Below are 15216 nucleotides of genomic sequence, written 5' to 3'. Positions count from 1 at the left end.
TTCTTAAACAGTGCTTAAATTCTTCCCAGAGTCTGTTGTCATTCCTCCCACCCAACTTTCCCGTATCACCTCTTCTTATCAACACCCCTCTCCCTATAAATACACAAAGCCAGGAACATCTGAAACTCTTCCACTTGGTAATATTACAATGATAGAAAAATTGAAAACTCTGTTCTGACTTTGATCAATTATCCTCCTACTATACCCCTCGTTAACCCAATACCAGACAGACTTAGCATTTACTGAGGGTATAGATTGGCCTTTCCACGAGAAAACAGAAGCTCACTTCTATCTGGTATATGATTGACAAGGGGCAGAATGAAATTCTATCCAAACACGAACATGGTTGTCAAATTTTTCTACCATAGCAATATCACTAACTAGAAGGAAAGATATTTAGAGGTTGTTCCTGAGTTTAGGCATTTGTAGGAGTGGAGGGGGTTGGGAGGGGCGGTGATAAGAAGAGACGGTATGGGAAAGTTGAAGTAGAGGTACGAGACAGAGAATGGAATGGACTGGGAAGAATGTTAAGTACTTCAAAGTCGTCGGCTGCGTCCGGACCACCTGTGCTGCACACGGATGGGCGGGTGGAAAACACCACTGTTCGCCAGGCCCTTCTGGGTCGCCGCGGGCACCTCCAGCGTCTGAGGGAGTTAATCATAACCTCCGGTGCTTCAGGACAGCAATTAGCGGTACACGGAGCACAATCGAAGACAGCTGCGAAAAGCGCCGCCCGTGGCTGCCGTCTACCCGACCAACTTCTTGTTAACTCTCAAAGAAACTGTGATCATCAATACAATTTACGGCAGGAGTTTACTAAATGTAATATAATTTTCAGTTTCTCTCTCAGTAGGTGGTAGGCAGCCATCGGCCAGTGGGGGGTATACAACCAGTACTTACGAGCCTGGTATGGGGGGGTGGGGGGTGTCAGTGGTGATGCAGCCCCTCACTGGCTCTCATGCTTCTCTACTGGCCCCTGGTTGATGTCTTTTTCCTTATGCCTTCAGCAAACGCGAGGCAGCTGGCTTTCTTTATCTCATGCATCACACTTAGCCACACGCAAGTCACATGACCCGTTCATCATAATTCTATATTATCAATACCCACGGATCGCAAAGCGGTACTCTAGGGGTGTACCATCATACTCAAGGGATATACATCAACTAGTGACACTAGTGTTCATGTCCTGTAACGTCATGGTTTAAGGATCGGAACGTCGTGATTAAGTAAGATTGTAATGTCGTGCTTACGGATAGTAACGACGTGCTTGAGGATCGTAACGTTATGCTTAAGGATCGTAACGTTACGCTTACGGATCGTAACATTATGCTTACGAATAATAACGTCATGTTTGAGGTTAATAATGCCGTGCTTAAGGATCGTACCGTTACTCCTACGGATTGTAACGTTATGCTTAAAGATCATAGCGTCATGCTTAAAGATCTTAATGTCGTGCTTAAGGATCGTTACATCGTGCTTAGAGACTGTATACGTTTGTGGATGTAAAACCAGTAGCCCACATATGGGTGAATCTTCCCGCGTTAGCATGGAAGAGTCAGGAACAGACGAAGGCCGCAACCGTTCGCATCCATTCTCTAGCTGCCATGTTATAATGCACCGAAACCACAGCTCCCTATCAAACACGGCCTTTACATAAACTTTTCCACTGTTTCTCCCGGCTGTTTTATATGCCTGGTTAAGTCCACTGACAGTAGGTCGCCCCTTGTATACCACATAGATACAATTCAATGTATCCGGTGCAGTCTTTCATCCTGCATTTTCAGGCTCCGACAACTCAAAATATTTTTCACCATATATATTTATGAATGGAGAAAAACTGGATGAAGTAAAGTGTTTTAGATATCTGGGAGTGGATCTGGCAGCGGATGGAACCATGGAAGCGGAAGGAAATCATAGGGTGGGGGAGGGGGGCGAAAATCCTGGGAGCCTTGAAGAATGTGTGGAAGTCAAGAACATTATCTCGAAAGCAAAAATGGCTATGTTTGAAGGAATAGAGGTTCCAACAATGTTGTATGGTTGCGAGGCGTGGGCTACGGATAGAGTTGTGCGCAGGAGGGTGGATGTGCTGGAAATGAGATGTTTGAGGACAATGTGTGGTGTGAGGTGGATTGATCGAGTAAGTAATGTAAGGGTAAGAGAGATGTGTGGAAATAAAAAGAGCGTGGTTGAGAGAGCAGAAGAGGGTGTTTTGAAATGGTTTGGGCACATGGAGAGAATGAGTGAGGAAAGATTGACCAAGAGGATATATGTGTCGGAGGTGGAGGGAACGAGGAGAAATGGGAGACCAAATTGGAGGTGGAAGGATGGAGTGAAAAAGATTTTGAGTGATCGGGGCCTGAACATGCAGGAGGGTGAAAGGTGGGCAAGGAATAGAGTGAATTTGATCGATGTGGTATACCGGGGTCGACGTACTGTCAATGGATTGAATCAGGGCATGTGAAGCGTCTGGGGTAAACCATGGAAAGTTCTGTGGGGCCTGGATGTGGAAAGGGAGCTGTGGTTTTGGGCATTATTGTATGACAGCTAGAGACTGAGTGGGAACGAATGGGGCCTTTGTTGTCTTTTCCTAGCACTACCTCGCATACATGAGGGGGAGGGGGATGGTATTCCATGTGTGCCGAGGTGGCGATGGGAATGAATAAAGGCAGACTGTCTGAATTTTGTGCATGTGTATATATGTATGTGTCTGAGTGTGTATATATATGTGTTCATTGAGATGTATGGGTATGTATATTTGCGTGTGTGGACGTGTATGTATATACATGTGTAGGGGGGTGGGTTGGGCCATTTCTTTCGTCTGTTTCCTTGCGCTACCTCGCAAACGCGGGAGACAGCGACAAAGCAAAATAAATAAATAAATATATACATATATTTTGCTTTGTCGCTGTCTCCCGCATTAGTGAGGTAGAGCAAGGAAACAGACGAAAGAATGGCCCAACCAACCCACATATACATGTATAAAGATACACGTCCACGTACACACATATACATACCTATAATCTCAGCGTATACATATATATAATCACAGAGACATATATACACATGTACATAATTCATAGTCTGCCTTTATTCATTCCCAACGCCACCCCGCCACACATGAAATAACCCCCCCCTCCCCCCCATGTGTGCCTAGGTAGTGCTAGGAAAAGACAACAAAAGCCACATTCGTTCACACTCAGTCTCTAGCTGTCATGTAATAATGCACCGAACCACAGCTCCCTTTCCACATCCAGGCCCCACAGAACTTTCCATGGTTTACCCCAGACGTTTCACATGCCCTGGTTCAATCCACTGACAACACGACCCTGGTACACCATATTGTTCCAATTCACTCTATTCCTTGCAAGCCTTTCACCCTCCTGCATGTTCAGGCCCCGATCACTCAAAATCTTTTTCACTCCATCTTTCCACCTCCAATTTGGTCTCCCACTTCTCTCGTTCCCTCCACCTCTGACACATATCCTCTTGGTTAATCTTTCCTTACTCATTCTCTCCATGTGACCAAACCATTTCAAAACACCCTCTTCTGCTCTCTCAACCACACTCTTTTTATTACTACACATCTCTCTTACCCTATTATTACTTACTCGATCAAACCACGTCACACCACACTGTCCTCAAACATTGTTGGAACCACTATTCCTTCAAGCATACCCATTTTTGCTTTTTGAGATAATGTTCTCGACTTCCACACATTCTTCAACACTCCCAGAACTTTCGCACCCTCCCCCATCCTATGATGCACTTCGGCTTCCATGGTTCCATCTGCTGCCAAATCCACTCCCAGATATCTAAAACACTTCACTTCCTCCAGTTTTTCTCCATTCAAACTTACCTCCCAAATGACTTGTCCCTCAACCCTACTGTACCTAATAACCTTGCCCTTATTCACATTTACTCTCAGCTTTCTTCTTTCACACACTCTACCAAACATATATACACATGTACACAATTCATACTGTATGCCTTTATTTATTCCCATATAATATACAATAATATATTATATAATTTGTTTATGGATGGGGTTGTTAGGGAGGTGAATGCAAGAGTTTTGGAAAGAGGGGCAAGTATGAAGTCTGTTGGGGATGAGAGAGCTTGGGAAGTGAGTCAGTTGTTGTTCGCTGATGATACAGCGCTGGTGGCTGATTCATGTGAGAAACTGCAGAAGCTGGTGACTGAGTTTGGTAAGGTGTGTGAAAGAAGAAAGTTGAGAGTAAATGTGAATAAGAGCAAGGTTATTGGGTACAGTAGGGTTGAGGGTCAAGTCAACTGGGAGGTAAGTTTGAAAGGAGAAAAACTGGACGAAGTGAAGTGTTTTAGATATTTGGGAGTGGATTTGGCGGCGGATGGAACCATGGAAGCGGAAGTGAATCATAGGGTGGGGGAGGGAGCGAAAATTCTGGGAGCCTTGAAAAATTTGTGGAAGTTGAGAACATTATCTCGGAAAGCAAAAATGGGTATGCTTGAAGGAATAGTGGTTCCAACAATGTTGTATGGTTGCGAGGCGTGGGCTATGGATAGAGTTGTGCGCAGGAGGGTGAATGTGCTGGAAATGAGATGTTTGAGGACAATATGTGGTGTGAGGTGGTTTGATCGAGTAAGTAATGTACGGGTAAGAGAGATGTGTGGTAATAAAAAGAGTGTGGTCGAGAGCACAGAAGAGGGTGTTTTGAAATGGTTTGGTCACATGGAGAGAATGAGTGAGGAAAGATTGACCAAGAGGATATATGTGTCAGAGGTGGAGGGAATGAGAAGTGGGAGACCAAATTGGAGGTGGAAAGATGGAGTGAAAAAGATTTTGAGTGATCGGGGCCTGAACATGCAGGAGGGTGAAAGGCTTGCAAGGAATAGAGTGAATTGGAACGATGTGGTATACCGGGGTCGACGTGCTGTCAATGGATTGAAGCAGGGCATGTGAAGCGTCTGGGGTAAACCATGGAAAGTTTTTTTGGGCCTGGATGTGGAAAGAGAGCTGTGGTTTCGGTGCATTATTACATGACAGCTAGAGACTGAGTGTGAACGAATGGGGCCTTTGTTGTCTTTTCCTGGTGCTACCTCGCACACATGAGGGGGGAGGAGGATGTTATTCCATGTGTGCCGAGGTGACGATGGGAATAAATAAAGGCAGACAGTATGAATTACGTACATGTGTATATATGTATATGTCAGTGTGTGTATATATATATGTGTACACTGAGATGTATAGGTATGTATATTTGCGTGTGTGAACGTGTATGTATATACATGTGTATGGGGGTGGGTTGGGCCATTTTGTTCAACTGTTTCCTTGCGCTACCTCGCAAACGCAGGAGACAGCGACAAAGCAAAATAATAATAAAAAATAATATATATATATATATATATATATATATATATATATATATATATATATATATATATATATATTTTTTGCTTTGTCGCTGTCTCCCGCGTTTGCGAGGTAGCGCAAGGAAACAGACGAAAGAAATGGCCCAACCCACCCCCATACACATGCATATACATACATCCACACATGCAAATATACATACCTACACAGCTTTCCATGGTTTACCCCAGACGCTTCACATGCCTTGATTCAATCCACTGACAGCACGTCAACCCCGGTATACCACATCACTCCAATTCACTCTATTCCTTGCCCTCCTTTCACCCTCCTGCATGTTCAGGCCCCGATCACTCAAAATCTTTTTCACTCCATCTTTCCACCTCCAATTTGGTCTCCCTCTTCTCCTCGTTCCCTCCACCTCCGACACATATATCCTCTTGGTCAATCTTTCTTCACTCATTCTTTCCATGTGCCCAAACCATCTCAAAACACCCTCTTCTGCTCTCTCAACCATGTTCTTTTTATTTCCACACATCTCTCTTATCCTTACGTTACTTACTCGATCAAACCACCTCACACCACACATTGTCCTCAAGCATCTCATTTCCAGCACATCCATCCTCCTGCACACAACTCTATCCATAGCCCACGCCTCGCAACCATACAACATTGTCGGAACCACTATTCCTTCAAACATACCCATTTTTGCTTTCCGAGATAATGTTCTCGACTTCCACACATTCTTCAAGGCTCCCAGAATTTTCGCCCCCTCCCCCACCCTATGATTCCTTCCGCTTCCATGGTTCCATCTGCTGCCAATCCACTCCCAGATATCTAAAACACTTCACTTCCTCCAGTTTTTCTCCATTCAAACTTCACCTCCCAAATGACTTGTCCCTCAACCCTACTGTACCTAATAACCTTGCTCTTATTCACATTTACTCTACTTTCTTCTTTCACACACTCTACCAAACATATATACACATGTACACAATTCATACTGTATGCCTTTATTTATTCCCATATAATATACAATAATATATTATATAATTTGTTTATGGATGGGGTTGTTAGGGAGGTGAATGCAAGAGTTTTGGAAAGAGGGGCAAGTATGAAGTCTGTTGGGGATGAGAGAGCTTGGGAAGTGAGTCAGTTGTTGTTCGCTGATGATACAGCGCTGGTGGCTGATTCATGTGAGAAACGCAGAAGCTGGTGACTGAGTTTGGTAAGGTGTGTGAAAGAAGAAAGTTGAGAGTAAATGTGAATAAGAGCAAGGTTATTGGGTACAGTAGGGTTGAGGGTCAAGTCAACTGGGAGGTAAGTTTGAAAGGAGAAAAACTGGACGAAGTGAAGTGTTTTAGATATTTGGGAGTGGATTTGGCGGCGGATGGAACCATGGAAGCGGAAGTGAATCATAGGGTGGGGGAGGGAGCGAAAATTCTGGGAGCCTTGAAAATTTGTGGAAGTTGAGAACATTATCTCGGAAAGCAAAAATGGGTATGCTTGAAGGAATAGTGGTTCCAACAATGTTGTATGGTTGCGAGGCGTGGGCTATGGATAGAGTTGTGCGCAGGAGGGTGAATGTGCTGGAAATGAGATGTTTGAGGACAATATGTGGTGTGAGGTGGTTTGATCGAGTAAGTAATGTACGGGTAAGAGAGATGTGTGGTAATAAAAAGAGTGTGGTCGAGAGCACAGAAGAGGTGTTTTGAAATGGTTTGGTCACATGGAGAGAATGAGTGAGGAAAGATTGACCAAGAGGATATATGTGTCAGAGGTGGAGGGAATGAGAAGTGGGAGACCAAATTGGAGGTGGAAAGATGGAGTGAAAAAGATTTTGAGTGATCGGGGCCTGAACATGCAGGAGGGTGAAAGGCTTGCAAGGAATAGAGTGAATTGGAACGATGTGGTATACCGGGGTCGACGTGCTGTCAATGGATTGAAGCAGGGCATGTGAAGCGTCTGGGGTAAACCATGGAAAGTTTTTTTGGGCCTGGATGTGGAAAGAGAGCTGTGGTTTCGGTGCATTATTACATGACAGCTAGAGACTGAGTGTGAACGAATGGGGCCTTTGTTGTCTTTTCCTGGTGCTACCTCGCACACATGAGGGGGGAGGAGGATGTTATTCCATGTGTGCCGAGGTGACGATGGGAATAAATAAAGGCAGACAGTATGAATTACGTACATGTGTATATATGTATATGTCAGTGTGTGTATATATATATGTGTACACTGAGATGTATAGGTATGTATATTTGCGTGTGTGAACGTGTATGTATATACATGTGTATGGGGGTGGGTTGGGCCATTTTGTTCAACTGTTTCCTTGCGCTACCTCGCAAACGCAGGAGACAGCGACAAAGCAAAATAATAATAAAAAATAATATATATATATATATATATATATATATATATATATATATATATATATATATATATATTTTTTGCTTTGTCGCTGTCTCCCGCGTTTGCGAGGTAGCGCAAGGAAACAGACGAAAGAAATGGCCCAACCCACCCCCATACACATGCATATACATACATCCACACATGCAAAATATACATACCTACACAGCTTTCCATGGTTTACCCCAGACGCTTCACATGCCTTGATTCAATCCACTGACAGCACGTCAACCCCGGTATACCACATCACTCCAATTCACTCTATTCCTTGCCCTCCTTTCACCCTCCTGCATGTTCAGGCCCCGATCACTCAAAATCTTTTTCACTCCATCTTTCCACCTCCAATTTGGTCTCCCTCTTCTCCTCGTTCCCTCCACCTCCGACACATATATCCTCTTGGTCAATCTTTCTTCACTCATTCTTTCCATGTGCCCAAACCATCTCAAAACACCCTCTTCTGCTCTCTCAACCATGTTCTTTTTATTTCCACACATCTCTCTTATCCTTACGTTACTTACTCGATCAAACCACCTCACACCACACATTGTCCTCAAGCATCTCATTTCCAGCACATCCATCCTCCTGCACACAACTCTATCCATAGCCCACGCCTCGCAACCATACAACATTGTCGGAACCACTATTCCTTCAAACATACCCATTTTTGCTTTCCGAGATAATGTTCTCGACTTCCACACATTCTTCAAGGCTCCCAGAATTTTCGCCCCCTCCCCCACCCTATGATTTCCTTCCGCTTCCATGGTTCCATCCGCTGCCAGATCCACTCCCAGATATCTAAAACACTTCACTTCCTCCAGTTTTTCTCCATTCAAACTCACCTCCCAATTGACTTGACCCTCAACCCTACTGTACCTAATAACCTTGCTCTTATTCACATTTACTCTTAACTTTCTTCTTTCACACACTTTACCTAACTCAGTCACCAGCTTCTGCAGTTTCTCACATGAATCAGTCACCAGCGCTGTATCATCAGCGAACAACAACTGACTCACTTCCCAAGCTCTCTCATCCCCAACAGACTTCATACTTGCCCCTCTTTCCAAAACTCTTGCATTCACCTCCCTAACAACCCCATCCATAAACAAATTAAACAACCATGGAGACATCACACACCCCTGCCGCAAACCTACATTCACTGAGAACCAATCACTTTCCTCTCTTCCTACACGTACACATGCCTTACATCCTCGATAAAAACGTTTTACTGCTTCTAACAACTTGCCTCCCACACAATATATTCTTAATACCTTCCACAGAGCATCTCTATCAACTCTATCATATGCCTTCTCCAGATCCATAAATGCTACATACAAATCCATTTGCTGTTCTAAGTATTTCTCACGTACATTCTTCAAAGCAAACACCTGATCCACACATCCTCTACCACTTCTGAAACCACACTGCTCTTCCCCAATCTGATGCTCTGTACATGCCTTCACCCTCTCAGTCAATACCCTCCCATATAATTTACCAGGAATACTCAACAAACTTATACCTCTGTAATTTGAGCACTCACTCTTATCCCCTTTGCCTTTGTACAATGGCACTATGCACGCATTCCGCCAATCCTCAGGCACCTCACCATGAGTCATACATACATTAAATAACCTTACCAACCAGTCAACAATACAGTCACCCCCTTTTTTAATAAATTCCACTGCAATACCATCCAAACCTGCTGCCTTGCCGGCTTTCATCTTCCGCAAAGCTTTTACTACCTCTTCTCTGTTTACCAAATCATTTTCCCTAACCCTCTCACTTTGCACACCACCTCGACCAAAACACCCTATATCTGCCACTCTATCATCAAACACATTCAACAAACCTTCAAAATACTCACTCCATCTCCTTCTCACATCACCACTACTTGTTATCACCTCCCCATTTGCGCCCTTCACATAAGTTCCCATTTGCTCCCTTGTCTTACGCACTTTATTTACCTCCTTCCAGAACATCTTTTTATTCTCCCTAAAATTTAATGATACTCTCTCACCCCAACTCTCATTTGCCCTTTTTTTCACCTCTTGCACCTTTCTCTTGACCTCCTGTCTCTTTCTTTTATACATCTCCCACTCAATTGCATTTTTTCCCTGCAAAAATCGTCCAAATGCCTCTCTCTTCTCTTTCACTAATACTCTTACTTCTTCATCCCACCACTCACTACCCTTTCTATATATAAATATATATATAAATATATATCCATGGGGACAGAACAGAAAGAGCCAAGCCAGGACTTCCTCAACTTCCTAAAAGGCTCAGGCTAAGTGTATGAAAGCATGTGGATGTAACAACAATGAGAAGTGAGAGTTAAGTAGTATTTTTGAGGGGTGGAACCTGAATGTTCTAGCTGAGACAGAAACAGAAGCTTAATGGGAAGGGAAAAAATGGTTTGGAAACATCTGCTGAGGAAGAGGAAGTACTTCTACCGAAGGAGAAGCTGTGGGAAGGTGTGAAAGAGGGTTATGAAGTGTGCCAAGAGGTAAGCCCCAGACTGATATCGCTAAAATTAAAGATGAATTATGAGAGGAAGGTGATTATTGGTGCTTATGAGCCTGGAAGCAAGAGGAATGAGGAAGAGAGGCAAGTGTCTTGTGGTGAGCGAGCGTGTTAGCAGTTTTGATTCAAGGAATTGAGTTTTAGTGATGGGCAATTTGAATGCAAGAGGAGGTAATGTGGCAGTTGGGGATTTAACTGGGAGGCATGAGGTACCCACTTGATGTGAATGGAAATGAGGAACAACTTGTGGGACAGTCAGAGATATGGTAAGCAAGCATTACCAGATTAAGTACTAGCTGATAGGCATGCAAAAGAGAAACACCTGCATGGTAATATGTTAGGAGGGGCAGCTGGTGGATGTCTTGTGATTACTTGGTGGAGCTAAGGTTGAGGATTTGTAAACACTGTAGGAAAAAGAGGAAATTATATGGGTGGGAAGAGGGTTGTGAAAGTGAGTTTGGAAAAGATGCTCATTAAAGAAGATAATAGGAGACACTGCGTTAAATGGCAAAAAGGTTAAAGTCAACAAAGCCTGGGGAGTGGGCTGAGGAATGGGAGTTATTTGGCAAAGCACTAGTAGCATGAGCAAGAAACGTGTGTGGTATGCAGAAGATGGGAGCTGGGTTGGTGAGGCAGGGTAGTGAGTGGGGGAATGAAGTTGAGTTGCTAGGGAAAGAAAAATGACAGATTTACGGATGTTAAGGGCATGGAAGGAGTACAAATGATTGGGAGATGTACAGAAAAATGACATGAGGTCAAGATGATGGTGCAGGTGCTGAAAAAGTGGCAAATGAGAGTTGGGGTGAGCAAGTATCAGCAAACTTCAGCGAGAATGGGAAAATGTTTTGGAAGGAGACAAACAAGCAAACAAATATGAACATTGGTAAAGGGGAAAATAGGGAAATGGTACTAAACAGAAATGGTGTGAAAAAGAGATGGAGAGATTATTGTGAAAGATTGTTGAATGTGTAGCATCACTGGGTAGTAGAAGTGGGGCATGTGCAGTGGGGAACTATGCACAGAAACTCTTGGCAAGTGGACTGTTGAAAAAAGAGGTAGTGACAGCCTTTATATTTGTTATATGAAATGTGACAAGGCAGAGAGTGGATGAGACTGTAGCTGTGTTATCATTATGAAATGGTTAGTTAAGATTTCTTAAGTTCCAAAGGATTGGTAGAATGCTTGTATTGGGCCACTGTATAAAGACAAGAAGGACAAAAATGAATTTTCAAATGACAGAGGTATAAGTATGTTGAGTGTACCTGGTAGGTTGTGTGGGAGTGTTGATTGAGAAAGTCGTGGCATGCACAAAGCTTCAGATTGGGGAGGAACAATGTGGCTTCAGGAGTGGTAGAGGATGTATAGACCAGGTGTTTTCTTTGAAGAATGTGTGGGAGACATACTTAAGAGAAAGAAAAGGGGTTGCATGCTGTATCTATGGATCTTGGGGAAGCATATGATAATGGTTGATAAAGATGCTCTGTGAAAAGTGTTACTAATATATGGTGTGGGAAAAGAAAGCCACTGAAAACAGTGAAAAGTTTACATCGAGAAAATAAGGCATGTGTGATTGTAGGAAGAGAAGAGGGTGAGTGGTTACAGGTGAATGTGATTCTGCAGAAGGTGTGTGAAGTCAACATGATTGTTGAATCTTTTTATGGGTAGAGAGGTGAATGTAAATGAAGGGCCTTAGAGAGAACAGCAGGTTTACAGTCTGTCAGGGTTGGGGGTCTTGGGAATGAGTCAGTTCCTGTTTCATGATGACATGGTGCTCATGGCAGATTCAAGTGAGAAACTGCTGAAGTTCATTACTGGCTTTGGGAAAGTATGTATATGGAGGAGTTAAGAGTAAATGTGACTGAATCCAAAGCTATTAGGTCAGTGGAGAAAGACATGTTAATTGGGATGTGAGTCTGAATGAAGAAAACTTGAAGGAAGTGAAGTGTTTCAGATAGGTGGGAGTGGACATAGGAGCTGAAGTTAGTCATATGGTGGGTACTTGCCACAGGGAAATATTTTCTTTTTTGTGCTAATTATAATGAAAGTTTCCTGATTGAGGTAAAGGTGGTACCTACTTCAGTGTTTTGTGTTACAAAATCCAATCATCCAAGATGAAGAAACAACAGTTTACTTCATGTTTACACAAAGTTTCCTAAGAATCTAATGAAACAACTTTGAAAACCAAGGCAAAAGAAGCTTATACACATGAAAACAACAAAAGACTTCATTGAATCCTAATTAACTTCCTTTACATTTTAGAAGCCCATACAGAACAAGAATCATTAAATACTGCTGTATCAGAAGATATATTTTGCATTCATTAATGATCCTCTGAAAGCAGTGGTCTACCCTCCCTACAACAGAAAACAAATCAAGATATGTTTCAGCCTTGTAAAGTCTCAAGCTGCCATTGCAAAATCCAGAGGAAAAGGATATCGAAACAACAAACAGGCACACATTACTAGCAACAAATATGAGCAAGCTTAAACTAAAATGCAAGATAGAAATTTTGTGAAGCAGAAAATTATATATATATATATATATATATATATATATATATAGAGAGAGAGAGAGAGAGAGAGAGAGAGAGAGAGAGAGAGAGAGAGAGAGAGAGAGTATTACCACAATGGGTCCTACACCAGCTCATGTGCAATGCTTCCATGACTTTATGCCAACACTGTAAACAAGATAAACAAAACAAGGAAAAGCATAAATGAAACTTTTCTCAACTAAATAGTATAGCAACGTGACAACAATCATATTTCATTACTGTGAGACAACCATAATTTCTCACAACACTGAGAATTCATAACTTATCTCACAGTAATGAAAATTCAAACTCATTTCTCAAACATGAGAAGTTGTAACTTTATTCACAACCAAGAAAACAATCATATTCTACCTCATAACTCAGAAAATGGTCACAACTTATTTCACAACATGAAAAGTCATAACTGTGGGAACAATAATAACTTGTCTCACAGCAGTGATAATAGTCATAACTTCCATCACAACTGTGAAAGTCATAGCTTACCTAAAAACAGTAAAGTCCTAGCTTACCTAAAAACAGTAAGAGTCATAACTCTCTCTCAAAAGTAAAGCAGTCATAACTTGTCTTACAAGTGTTAAGACAATCCTAGCTTGTCTCATTACAAGAGAAACGTAAAATATTACCTCTTTACTGTGAAGACAGTCTTAAACTACCTTACAACATTAAGAACAGTCATAACTTGTCTCAACACTGTGAAAACAGTCATAACTTACCTTAATGCACTGAGATATCCTAACAGAAAGAACACTCATATCTTAACTCAGTGGAAAATCATAACTCATCTCAACGATGAAAACAGTTCTAACTTGTTTAATAACATCAAGAGCAGTTCTAACTTGTTTCACAGTAATAAGAAATCATAATACCTTACTATCATGAGGACTGTCATAACTAATTTCACAATAATAATAGTCATAAGTTTACATTACAACTGTAAGAACAGTCACAACTTGCCTCAAAACCTTGCTAAGTCATAAATCATCATACAAATGTGAGAACAGTCATAACTTGTCTCAACGGTGAGAACAGTCATAACTTACCTTGTCTCAACAGTGAGATCAGTCGTAACTTACCTAATGCCTGCAAAAAGAGTCATAACTTTACCTGTACAGTCAGAAATGTCATAAATCACTACAAAGTACAGAAATGTCATAACAATAACAAGTCATAACTTATCTCAACAATTTTAACAGCCATAACTTATTTTGACGATTTGAAGTCATAACTTATCTTAAAAGTATGAGGTCATAATCTAAAAATATTAAGTCATAACTTGACAGTACAAACAGTCATAACATCTCAGCAGTGTGAAGTCATAAGTTCATAGAAAGAAGTCATGCCTTATCTCAACAGTACGAAGTCATAATTTACCTAAACAGTATGAAGTCATAATTTACCTCAATAGTATGAACAGTCATAGCAGTATAAACATTCATAACTTAACAGTACGAAGTCATACCTTAATGGTGCAAACATTCATAACTTAACAGTTCGAAGTCATAACTTAATGGTGCAAACAATCATAACTTATCTCAACAGTATGAAGTCATACAGTACCTCAACTTTGAATAGTTATAAATTATTTCACACTGGTGGAACAGTCATAACTGAGAGGTCATAATGTAGCTCACAACAGTGAAAACAGTCATATCTTACAGTTATGAAAAAATCATAACTCATCCAAAAACTGAGAAGAGTAATAACCTGCCTCATCACTAAAGTCATACTTTCTCTCATAAATGTGAAATGTCATGACTCGTCTCAAAACTGAGGTCATTCATAACTTCTCTCCAAAAAAAGTCATAAATTGTCACTACCAAGGAAAGGCCTAACTTTTATCACAACTGTGAGGACAGTCATGACTTGGTTCAAAGCCTAGAAAAACGTCATGTCACAGGTTTTCTCAACCCTGATACACCACCAACTTAAATCATGAGGGCAGTCAAAATTTCTCTTACAACCATGAAAACATTCTGAATCCTCCCACACACCCATGAGAACTGTCATGTCTTGCCTTTTATCCTTAACAAAAATTATAACTTCTAATAAAAATGAAAAATATCAATAACCTGTCTCAGCCAGGAGGTCTTAACTCACCTCACAATAGTCTTACCTTGTCTCAAAACCCAGAAAAGTCATCATGTCTCACACCCATGAGAAATTATACTTTCACAAACATGAGAGTCATAATTTCTCAAAAGTGAGAGGTCGTAACTTGTCATACAGTTGTAAGAACAGTCATAACTGATTTCACAACTAAGTTGCTATAACTGACAGCCATAAGAACTGTAATTATCTTAAGTCCTTGAAATTCAAAGTCATAACTCATTTCAAAACTTTGGTGGTCTTAACTTCTAACAACCATGAACAGTTATACTATGTCTCATATCGCTAAGCA

General features: G+C 41.6%; 1 protein-coding gene across 1 annotated transcript in view; it reads right to left on the bottom strand.

Annotated features, from left to right (window-relative positions):
* LOC139754514 (DNA-binding protein RFX2-like) overlaps positions 1–15216 on the bottom strand; it is a 291540-nt gene that overhangs the window by 121143 nt on the left and 155181 nt on the right. The gene's annotated exons all lie outside the window — the stretch shown is intronic.

Source organism: Panulirus ornatus, chromosome 17 (assembly GCF_036320965.1).
Source record: "Panulirus ornatus isolate Po-2019 chromosome 17, ASM3632096v1, whole genome shotgun sequence".
Taxonomy (NCBI): Eukaryota; Metazoa; Arthropoda; class Malacostraca; order Decapoda; family Palinuridae; genus Panulirus; species Panulirus ornatus.
The sequence above is the reverse complement of the archived record's forward strand: the minus strand, read 5'-3'. Positions and strand labels throughout refer to the sequence as shown.